The sequence below is a fragment of the Pteronotus mesoamericanus genome, unplaced genomic scaffold (assembly GCF_021234165.1).
Source record: "Pteronotus mesoamericanus isolate MK-2021 breed Mesoamerican mustached bat unplaced genomic scaffold, CSHL_Meso_final scaffold_232, whole genome shotgun sequence".
NCBI lineage: Eukaryota > Metazoa > Chordata > Mammalia > Chiroptera > Mormoopidae > Pteronotus > Pteronotus mesoamericanus.
Window position 1 is genome coordinate 27,416,517 of NW_026555311.1, and position 12,352 is coordinate 27,428,868.

General features: G+C 41.7%; 1 long non-coding RNA gene across 1 annotated transcript; it reads left to right on the forward strand.

The window, feature by feature from the left end:
- Positions 1 to 293: 293 nt before the first annotated feature.
- Positions 294 to 2,112, forward strand: LOC129085382 (uncharacterized). The gene is made up of 3 exons (XR_008530690.1): positions 294 to 388; positions 676 to 829; positions 2,018 to 2,112. It is a non-coding gene; the product is annotated as an uncharacterized LOC129085382 (long non-coding RNA).
- The last annotated feature ends 10,240 nt before the right edge of the window (positions 2,113 to 12,352 follow it).

The following is a 12,352-nucleotide window of genomic DNA, read 5'->3' on the forward strand; positions in this document are numbered from 1 at the left end:
ACCCGATTTAGAGCTCCGCTGGGCGCCCGCCGCCAGGGCCCTGCCACTCCCCGCCCCGCCTCCGGACAAGGCTGGTCCCGGCCCCCCTACACCTTTCTCGCAGCCTCTGCCTACCGCAGCCAGGTCACGCGCCGCAGGCCCCTCCCCGTCCCGCCCCTCTGCGCTGCACTGCGGTTCCCACAGCCCCGCCTCCCCCGCCGAGGAGTGACGTCACGAGCCTTCCCCCCCGCCCCCACGGCTCCGCCCCAAGTCTGCGCGCACACAGGTAGGGATACTGAGAAAAGGTGCGACCTGGGCGGGCTGGATAACTGGAGCGAGGCGGAGGAGGGACGAGCTCCGAGCTTGGAAGTGCGGGGTGAGGACTTGCAGACTTGTCATCGAACAACTGGTAAGACTGAAAGACGCGTGGTAGGTAGTGACAGCGGTTAGCACTGCCCCTTCAAATGACTCGGCCGCCGCACCAGCTCGACTCGCTGCGGGGTGTAGGAGGTTCAGAGATGTCCAGAAGCAGGAACTTGTCTGGCAGGATGCGCTGGTTGACTTAGAGGCATCACGTTGAAAGAGACGCGTTTGCCTAACTGGGCGTCCGGGGATGGTTTGGACAGTTTCAGTCACAATCCCAGGCTCTGTCTCGGATAAACTCTTGTTCTAAATCTCACAAAATTCACTTCCTAGGTCCCAAAGAGAGAAGCCAGGCCCTGATGAGATACTGTGGGATGCAATTGCCAGCCAACTAATCTTCCTCAACTGTTATAGACGTTGGGCTGCTAAAGCTGGAACAGGAAGGGCCCAAGATCCGCATTAATTCTGTTCCAAATCCTGTTAGAAGGTGATTAGTTTTCTTGACATGTATCTGCCACCTGGTCACAGTGAGAAGCTGACAAATGGTAGAAGAAAAAGGAGAAGGAGAAAAAGAAGAAAAAGAAAAACTAAATCAATAATATAAATTTCTCCAAGTTGTTACTAACACATTGAAAATAAGTGATTTTTTTTGAAAATTTAATAACAAGCAAAAGCAAAAAGCCAAAGTTAGAATGCATTAAAAAAAAAAAAAAAAGGAGCACAAAGATATTTTACTCCACCCAACAAATTTTTAGAGCTTTAGGTTCAGGTTGAGTCACCGTATTTTGAAAAGGACATAGAGAAACAACTGGTCAGTCCTGTGGGAAGAGTAACAAAAATATTAAAAGATAATGAATCAAGGTCCTTTGAGTGAGGGTCATGATGTGGTTTTCCTTAAGGTACAAAAGGCTGTGGGACGACTAGGTTAATCAATTGTTCTCCATTTCTTTGGAGGACCAGATATTAAGGACTGCCTAATTGTCAAAAACATAAGTTTAAAGAGACTGAAGATAGTAGTGGAATTTCTCTCTCTCTTCCTCGCCCCCCCCCCACCCGCCCCCGCATTAGAAGTTTTCCACTGGTCCATCCTAACCTTGATGGAAGTTAAGTCTGAGTTCTAGTCCTACCAAAGCCTCTAACTGGCTGTGTGGCCTTAGGTTAGTCATTAAGCCTCAATGTGCCCAGCTGTAAAATAAAAAGTAGGGAGGATGACCTCTCTGGTCCCTTACAGCTCACACAGGACTGCAATAAAAGCCCCTTACCTTATCAGAAGCCAGTCCTTCCTTTCCCCCATGCCTCAAGAAAAAGGGTCATGGCTTAGCAAGGTGCTAGAATGGTTTCCTCTGTTTCCTTCCCCTAGTCAACCTAATAGCTCCTTTGACTTTCTTTTCCTTTGCTGTAGGAGAAAAAAGATAGTGAGAGGAGTGGAAGAATGGAACAAGAGAGGATATGAATGCATAATAGAATATTCCCTGACCCGGGAAAAGTGGGACCAGAGCAGAGACTGCCAAAACAGAGTGGTTTACTACTTTACCTCACCCTACCTTAAGCTCTGCCTACTTCTGTATTTCAGCTGACATAGTAATTTGTCTTTATTATATTATAGTTATTGCCACTTGTTGAGTGATTACACCAAGCCCAGACAGCAGGTACCACAGTTTATTTATCTTCACAGGCCAAGCCCTTGTTGCAGTGCTGGACTCCACCCCCACAGTCAACTCATGAAGAAGTGAATGAAGAAATGGATGAATGGCAGAGGTATAGCATAACCAGGGAAAGATATATAATATTTGTGATTTTTAAGTTAAAAGGTCTGTATTAGACTTAGTTATCCACTATCTTCATTTTTATTTTATGTGAAATAAAGATTGATTTTAATATGTATTAAAAAGAGGTTTTAGTAATGACTTGCACATTACTTTAGATATATTATGATATAAACCACACTGGGCTTACTGAGCTCTGTGTTCTCAGACTTTCTCAATGTTTTTTTTTTTTTCTTTTCATCTTTCTTTATTCTTTATTCAGGGAACTTACATTCTTGAAGTTTGTTACATTTATGTTTGGTGACACAAAACCTGGCATGTAGTGGTTTCTAAAACCTCATCTGTTAGATTAAAAGCATTTAATATGCTAACCCCAGGTTCATGCATGGGCTAATCACACAGGAGACACTTGGCCAGTACTTCTTGGTAGATTTATAGATTTTCTACTTCAGCGATATTGCAAAGATTTATAACTCTGAGTGAGGGATTTGCTAGAGGGCAAAGGGGGAGAGTGCTAGCACTATTATTTATATGGTTTTTCTTTTAGTTTGATTTTTTTTACCCCCACTTGCCCAGAGATGGTGAAATCTTGCTTGAAGTAGTAAGTATGAGATGGAAGGACCCATTATCACTCTCTTCCCTGAGTATCCTCAGAAAGTTCCCAAATTGATAAACATTCCCCTCTTGTGTGGGAATTTGACCTGCTTTCTAAACCAGAGTCTCAAAGGCGCCTGTCTGGAATGTTCCCACCTTGCCAAGGTAAGAAGTCTTCCTCCGACAAGTGTTTCCAGTTGCTTGGACACCCACTTTATAGCTTTAATCACTTGACCTATCTTTCTCTGTTGCTCTCTGTTAGTTCATTTTGTAAGTCAGAGGTAGGAATTTCTGATGTAGGCCTACCAGAAAAACATTTTGTGGGAAATTCTTGGAGGACAATTTATGTTTACATTATTTTTAACAAAACTGCACAAGAAAACAATGGTGCACTATCAGATATTACAGTACCCAAATTTCAGAGGAGTGAGTGCAGTGGTGTAGTTAAAAGCACAGGTTTTATATATGGGTTCAAGTCAGAGCTCTGCTATCTTCCACCTGTGACCTAATTCGCTTTATGGAGCACTTCATTACACACAGCTGAAGCTACAGCCCAGCTGACATGCCCAAAGTTCATGTAGTAACTCTTTACATAGCACTTTACAAAGCACTTTCACATACAATGTTTTATTCATTCTACTCAATAAACTATAAGGTAGGCAGGAGAAATTATTTTTATTTTACAAGGAAAAAAAATCTAAACTTCACTATGTAAACTGACCAGGGTAGCAGAGGAAATTTAGGATTGAAACCTTCATTTTTCTACTTCAAATTCTGCCAGTCTATTATGTACTGCAGATAGGTACTAGTAAAAGCATAACTTTTAAGAGGGGACCACCTGTGATAACAGCTAAGCATAGGAATTCCGAAGCCAACCTGCGTTCAGGACTCAGCTCTGCCACCTACTGGCCATGCCGTGCCTCAAGTAACCCCTGAGTATCCTTGTGTATAGAATGAGGATAAAGAATAATATTTTCCTCCTAGAATTCTTATGAATATTAAGGTCAATATACATAAAACGCTTGAACAGTGCCTGGTCATGGTTATGCACCATGCCAAATATCACGATTATTACCATTATATTTTAAAATTTTATTTTATTGATTATGCTATTACAGTTGTCCCAAATTTTCCCCTTTTGCCCCTCTCCATTTAGCACACCCTACTCCCTCAGGCAATCCCCACAACATTGTTCATGTCCATGGGTCATGCCTGTAAGTCCTTTGGCTACTCCTTGTTGTGGGGAGCGCCGTGTGGGGTGCTTCTAGATCTGAGGGTTGCTGTCCAGAGCCATCTGAGAAGGGAGCAGGGCTCTGAATCCCCCAGAGCCTGTCCCAGGGTTGTCGCAGATGCAGGGAATAAACACGCATCGTCTCAAACACTTCTCTGTTTGCCAGGATGGGGGACATGGCTCTTCCCTCTAGTGGAGAAGGCCCTGAGCTCCCATGTCCAAAGGCTTTTATTGAGAACCATATGCACAGGGGTATGGATGCAAAGCTCATTAATCAATGTCAAAAGGCTATGTTAACAGAGAACAAATAGAAATTATGGATAACAGTTGAAGGAACACAAGAGATCTGCCTCAGGCCAGGATCTATGAATAATGTAAATCTCTTTTCTAATATGAGCTGGTTATCATAGCTTTTGAGGGAAGAACAAAGCTTGCTTTCAGGAACGAACTTCTGTGCCTGATTTTCCCCAGGAACAGCCCGATCCAGTTTAGGGCTGTACCTGCCTTTAGTATTGTTTCAAGCCTGAGCCAGGCGGGCAGGGCAGAGCTCCCAAGAGATAAGGAGACTTTTTTCAGATAGAATGAGGACCCCAGCCATACCCAAGCTGAGCAGAGGAGTGCAGGCCTTTTGGCCCTTTCTCTGTGTCCCCCAAGTCCTTGTCTGCTGCCCATACCAGCAATGTCTGTCTTAGGTCATCCCTCCTCATGAGAGATCTTACCCATCTCTGACTAACTGACCATCACAGGGCCAAGCAGGGTGATGAGAGGGAGGCAGGGGCTGTGCCCTTGCCAGGGGGACAGGTTTTGTCTCCTCAGTGGCCTGTTTTCTCAAGGCCTTTTTGATTATTTCCAGTCTTGGGACCCTGTTGCCTGTCAGCTGGGCTGCAGTCCCTGAAACAAGACAGGACAGGTCCCAACATTCCTTTTCCTAGATTGTACTTTACATCCACATGGCTATTCTGTAACAACCTATTTGTACTTCTTAATCTCCTCACCTCCTCACCGATTTGCCCACACCCCTCTCCCATCTGGCAATGATCAGAACACTCTCTGTATCCATGATTCTGTCTCTGTTTTTGTTTGCTTAGTTTTTAAATTCACTCGTTGATAGAGGTATATTTATTGCCTTTTTATTGTTCGTAGTTTTGACCTTTTTCTTAATTAGTTGCTTTAACATTTCTTATAATAATGGTTTGGTGATGATGAACTCCTTTAGTTTTTTCTTATCTGAGAAGCTGTTTATATGCCCTTTGATTCTAAATGATAGCTTTACTGGGTAGAGCAATCTTGGTTGTAGGTCCCTGCTTTCCATGACTTGGAATGTTTCTTGACATTCCTTCTAGCCTGCAAAGTTTCCTTTGAGAAATCAGCTGACAGTCTTATGGGAACTCCCCTGTAGGCAGCTAACTTCTTTTCTCTTGCAGCTTTTAAGATTCTCTCTTGATCTTTACTTTTGGCCTTTTAGTTATGATGTGTCTTGCAGTGGACTTCTTTGTGTCCATTGTGTTTGGGACTCTCTGTGCATCCTGGACTTGCATGTGTATTTCTTTCACCAAATTAGGGAAGTTTTCTTTCATTATTTTTTCAAATAGATTTCCAATTTCTTGCTTTTTCTCTTCTCCTTCTGGCACTCCTATGATGTGAATCTTGGAACACTTGAAGTTGTCCCAGAGGCTCCTCACTCTATCCTTATTTTATTTTTTGGATAAAATATGGTTGAAAAAATAAAATCCACAGATTCAAAACATTCTCTTCAAATTCTCTTTTCTTCTTGTTGTTCTTATTGGTTGTTTTTGCTTTCTTATGTTCCAAATCATTGGTTTGATTCTCTGCTTCATCCACTCTACTGTTGATTCCCTGTAAATTGTTCTTTATTTCAATTAGAGTAGCCTTAATTTCAGACTGAATCTTTTTTATGTTGTTGAGGTGCTCACTAAGTTCCTTGAGCATCCTGAAACCAGTGTTTTGAACTCTGTAAGTGATAGATTGCTTATCTCCATTTTATTTAGTTCTTTACCTGGAGTTTTGATCTGTTCTTTCATTTGGGTTGTATTTCTTTGTCTCCTCATTTTAGCAGCCTCCCTATGTTTGTTTCTATATATTAGGTGGAGCTGCTATGACTCCCTATGCTGGTAGTGTGGCCTAATGTAGTAGGTGTCCTGTAGGGTCCATTGGCACAGCCTCCCCTATCACCCAAGGTAGGTACTCAAGGTGCATCCTCTTTGTGGTCTGAGTACACCCTCCTCTTGTACTTGAGCCTTGATTGTTGTTGGTAGGTCAATGGGAGGGATTTACCCAGGCCAGTCAGCTGCAATGACTGGCTGTGACCACTTCTCACCAACCTCCTCTCTCCATTGAAGATCCACATTGCAGGGGCAGGTTGGTGGTTCTTCAGTGTGGCATGTAGCTGTCCACTGATTATACAGGCTCTGGGGTTTCCCAAATGGTAGAGGCCAAGGTCAGCCACCAACTTTGTTCTGCCTGGGGCCACCCAGCATGAGCTACAAAACAATCTGTAGATGGCTGCTACTTGTGTTAGACTTGGAGGTTTCCAGGCAAAGCCAAGCAGTGAGTCTAGGTTGGGTGCTGCTAGTGTTGGGCCTCGGGCCACTTAGCTAGTGTCCAGGGTCTGAGGGCTCTCTGAGTCTGGCTCTTACTCATTTGAGAGGATTTAGGAAGTTGTGAAGCATGAACCAAGACCGCCATTCATATGGAAAATCTACTGTTAATGGGGCTTGGGCGGGCCCATAATTTGGGTGGGGAAGAGCCTCAGGGAAAAACCAGGGTGGGTCCAACAGTGACAGCCAGGTTGATGGAGTCTCAGATATGGCACCTGCTTGCTGACTCTGTGGCTCTAACAGAGGAGGGTTCAGAGAAGGGACAATGACCTCTGTCTGCCTTTCTGTTTGGGAGAAAGCTATCCCCTAGCTCTTGCCCTGACTCCAGAAACTTCAGTTCCTCCTTGTCTACTACTGGTGCCTTTCAAGCTACTCTCCCAGTACTGGAGCTCAGAGGGAATAAGTCTGAGTAATTCTGTGTGTAGGTCGTTTAAGAGGAACTGCTTGAGAATCCAGCAGCTTCTTCTGCCATCTCAATCCCCATTCTTCCACTGACTCAGTCCCCATTAGGGATTTGTCTTCCTGGCACTGGAACCCTGGGCCGGGGGACCTGATGTGGGGCTGGGACTCCTTGCTCCCAAGATATCCCTCCCAAAATTTTGTCTGCCACATGTGGATGTGGGACCATCCTTATCCATGTCTCAGCATCTTCCTCCCTTGTACCAGTCTGGCTGTATATAGTTTCTTTTCATTTCGTTTTTAAAAAATTTTTAAATCATGTTTATTTTATTACAGTTGTCTCAATTTTTCCCCCTTTGCTCTCCTCCACCATCCCATCCTGCCCCCCACTTGCACAGTCAGTTTCTACTCTGTTGGCCATGACTATGGGTCATTCATACATGTTCTTTGTTTAGTCCCTTCTCCTTCTTTCCACCATTGTCCTCCTTCCCCATCCCCTCTCGTCACTTTCAGCCTGCTCCATGTTTTCATGCCTGTGGTTTATTTTGATCCTTAAATTATTTTGTTGAATGGATTCTGTTTATAGGTGAGATCATATGGTATTTGTCTTTTACCAACTGGCTTATTGCACTTAGCTTAATATTCTCCAGTTCCATCCATGTTGTCGCAAAAGGTAAGAGTTCCTCCTTTCTTTTTTTTTAAAATGCAGATTAATTTTATTTATTTATTTATTTAAATGTCACAATCCATTAGAATAATTTAAAAAATGTAAATTCATTATAAAATCTCAGCACTTAAAACATGATATCAGCACAGAAATAATCAAGTATATCAATGAAATAAAATGAGCATTCTAGAAACAAACATATATATCTGTTTAACAATATAATATATAATTAAATTGATATTTCAAATCAAAGAGGAAAATAAGGCTTCGTCAACAAATAAGGTGCATGGACCACTGTTACTTGAAATAAAACCAATACGGAGCCCTATTTCACACATTATACAAAAATATTCAGGTGAGTTAAAAATCAATATGTAGACTCTAAGGAGTTTTAAGATCAAATACAAAAAAAATATTTTTCTTATCCCTGAAGTAAAATATTCAAACCCAGAGGCTATAAAATAAAATATTGACAATATTACTATTTTAAATATTTAAGACTATACTGTAACATACATGTAAAAAAAGTTAAAGGACAAGTAATAGAATAGGAAAGTATTTGCAACACATCTAAAAAAAAGGGTTAATAGTTGTTTTTTTCTTTCCCTAGGGAAAAAATTTCTGCAAGTATTTAATAAAAAAATGGATAAAGAATACCAAAAAGTCATTTAAAGCTTTTTAAAAATATAATAGAAATAAGCAATATACAAAAACAGGTTTTGTTTCAACAAATAATAAAGTAACCAATAAAATACCACATCGTTGTCACAATCAGATTAAGTATTAAGCATATTGGTAATATCAAGTGTTGATGACTGTGGAAGGATCTGGGTATTCATAGACTCTTTTTCTTCATCTTCTTAAAGCAGTCCTTATAACATATTTTGCAATGCATTTGGTGGAGGTGTATTCTTTTTGCCTTCTTTCATCTGGGAAACTCCTTATTTCACCTTCCATTTTAATTGAGAGCCTTGCTGAGTAGAGCAGTCTTGGTTGCAGGCCTTTGCTCTTCATGACTTGGAATATTTCTTGCCATTCCCTTTGGCCTTGTAGTGTTTCTGTTGAGAACTCAGCTGCTAGCCATACCAGGGCTCCCTTTTTTTGTTACTACCTTTTTCTCCCTTGCTGCCTTTAGGATTCTCTGTCTTTGATATTTGCCATTTTAATGAGGATGTGTCTCGGAGTGGGCCTCATTGGGTTCCTCTTGAATGGCACCTTCTTTGCTTCCTGGACTTGTGTGACTTTTTCTCTCCTCAAATTAGGGCAGTTTTCCATCATTATGTTTTCAAAGAGGTTCTCTATCCCTTCCTCCTCTTCTTCTCCTTCTGGTATCCCTATTATACGGATATGATTATGTTTCAGGTTGTCCTGCATTTCCCTAAATGCCTCTTCATTCTTTTTTGAGTCTTTTTTCATTTTCTTACTCTTTCTAAGCACTTTTTTCTACCTTGTCTTCCAGCTCACTGATTCATTCCTCTGCTTCATCTAGCCTGCGTTTGATTTCTTCTTCTGTGTTCTCTGTGTTCTTCAATTCAGAAATTATATTCTTCATTTCCTCTTGCCTCTTGTTGATAGTTTCTATGTCCTTTTTCATGCTGCTATAGTATGCAGTTAAGTCATCATAGTTTTCCTGTAGGTTTTTGTAATTCTCTCTGAGCTCAGTGAGCTCATTGAGCTTCCTTAGAACCATTGTTTTGAACTCAATATCTGATAGTTAACGTGCCTCTATTTCATTTAGTTCTCTTTGTGGGAGTTCCTCCTTTCCCTTCGATTGGAGGGTGTTTCTCTTTCTTCCCATTATTTGTGAGACTCTTCTTTTTTGCTTCTGCTTCTTAAATTGATCTTTCTTGATTTCCTGAATTTGTGGTATGAACTTCTATGGTAGGAGACTGCTGGTTTTTTCCTTTCTGGACCTGCCTCTCATGATGTTAGATGTTGGCCCTGTCTGACCTTAGGCACTCTGTTCAAGACTTCTAATACTCTACTTCATGCGGCTGTCTCATTCAGTTGCTAATCTAGTCACTCTGCACTCTGCAGTCAGGCTTAGACATCACACAATGGGGCAAGGTTGCTCCTGATGAAGGGTTATTGTGTCCTCTCATGCTGCCACTGCCCAGGGGAATGGTCTGCTTGAGCCAGATAGTTGCTTCCATATGGGGGCGGAGTCAGTACTGGGATCCTGCTGGCTACTCTCTCTGTTCTCTTCCTAAAGCCTCTGTCTTCAGTCTTTCCACAAGTGTCTCTTGATCACTCTTTGTCCTCTTTACCCAGGGATCTATTATCTGTGGCTGCCACTCTGTACTCAGCAGTCAGGCTTTAGCCCTACAGGACCAGGGCTGAGTCTCTCCTGGGGGGTGGGGCTATTGTGTCCTCTCACACTGTTGCCACTCAGGGGAGTGTTCTCTACCTGAGCAAGATGGCTGCTGTTGTATGGAGGATGAGTCAGCAACAGAATCCTGCCAGCTACTCTCTCCATTCTCTCTCCAAAGCATCCTTCCCCAGTCTCTCCTCAGGCGTCTCTAGCCCACTCTGCCCCTGCCTTTGTCAGACACAAGGGCAAGTGTCTGCAAATAAAAATTTATGCGTTGATCCTTTAAACAGCTCTTTGTGTCTCCAGCCACCTGTCCATGGCAGAGAACAACCCTGTCGCTTTTCTAAGCTGACTGTTTTCTGTGTACTTTTTGGGCTCTGGTCCTGTAGGCTGGAGATCCCCACTTATGGTTTAGACCCCACTCTTCTCAGGGGGATCCAACTGGCCCTTTGTATATCCTTCTGGTGCTGCTGCCTGTGGTCACCCTGCCCACCTGCTTGAGTCTCTACCACACTCCTTATCAGTAAGGTTGTGCTAAAGCTGATTCTTCTGTCTGTCTGAGGTTATAAGGCTCCTCTCTCACTATTGTTCAGTTGTTTGTTCCCGGTGATTTCTCCACAATTGTAATTCCAGATTGGTCCTGGGAAGAGGTCAGTGTGACTTCATCCCACTCCTCCACCATCTTGATTTTCCCTGTATGTAGTTTCTTTAATACCATAGTTGGTGAGCTTGCTTTTGACATGATTTCTGATAGTTCTGACTGATGTTTGTTCTGTAGTTTATTTGTAATTTTGATGTGGTTGTGAGAGGAGATGAGCCTTTTTTTTACATATGCCACCATTTACATTATTGAAAGCTACATTTCCTAAGAGAAAAATATTTCTGCTAAGCTCACTAAAGCTGCAACATCCCACAAAACTTTGATGAGAAAAGAATATGCTGAGATTGCATCGAAATTATGAAATGGGGTAGGGCAACTTTGCAAATTAGTACAATGAAATCATCAACCAGTCAAATTAATTTTTGCTGGCAGTAGTAAGATGAGTGAAATTGGCTTTCCCTATTATTAATTAGAATCAATTACTACCATATATCTTGTATACGGTATGATTTCTACAGAATTCCTCCACTAAATCATAGTAACTCTTAGCAAATTATACTTTTGTGATTTAATTCCTTTGTAAAATAAGCAGTTTATTCCTTCTGTAACTTTATAAATTATTTTCTAAAAAATGGGTCTATGTGTGCTTTTGGTGCTGAATGATTCAACTATTTTTTTTAATGTTAAATATGGATGGACTTACATCTTTTTGGAGGTGGTCATTCAGAGAAGTGAAAGAGATTGGTGACTGTCCTTACAAGCACTGAACTGCTATTTGTTTCAAATTATTTCAATTACCACTGGTTAACAAATTGCTGAAATACAGAGGTATCAGTCAAAGTTATTAGATGCAAGTCTAGCTGACTTAGGCAGACAAAGAATTTATTCAAAAGATTATAAGGAGCTCACAGAACTCTTGGGAAAGCTGTAGTACCCAGCATGGAACACTGATAGAAACAGTGAATGCCAAGCAGCAGCCAGAACCATGGTCAAAGTCATCCCCCAAACCAGCTGACTGAGGCCACCATTGCTAGACCCACTGGGACAGGGCACCAGACAGGACACCAGAGCTTGTACCATCACTGTGGGGACACCAGCCGCTGCATGCCACAATTGCCATTGCAGACCCTCTTCCACTGAGGTTTTTCTTCACAAACTTTTGTTTGCTGATATTCTAACAATAGGAATGGTTTCCTTATAAGATGCAATATAGCCACAAAAATCTCTGTGAAAAAATCTTTACTGATTAGAAAAACAAAAGCTATAGTTCATGTCTGTTGAAAGATATAACAAATGCCATAATTCTCTTATGACCCCATTTAAACTCACATTTTAACCTCTCTGAAATCATAGTATGTCTTACCATTGATGTTATAAGAAATGTTGTCAGCCCTGGCCGGTGTCGCTCAGTTGGCTGAGTGTCAGCCTGTGAACTGAAAGGTTGCTGGTTCAATTCCTGGTCATGGCACATGTCTGGGTTGTGGGTTCATTCCCTTGTCAGGACATGTGCGAGAGGCAACCAATCAATGTTCTCTCCCTCTCTTTTTCACTGCCTTCCCCTCTCTCTGCAAATAAATAAATAAATATTTAAAAAGAAACACTCATATTTTAACTGGCCATTTTATTTTTATTAGCAGTATATATAATTATGTATGCATTTTTACAATGATGGTTTAATTGAGTCAATGTAGTATAGCACTTTAAGGGTTGACTATTGTTGGTTAGGTTCCCTAAGATCACATGTCTTGGATTTTTTCAGATGGTCCCAAATATATTTACTTTTCTTCTTTTTAGTAAAGTGACTAGTGACTTTCCTATTAAAT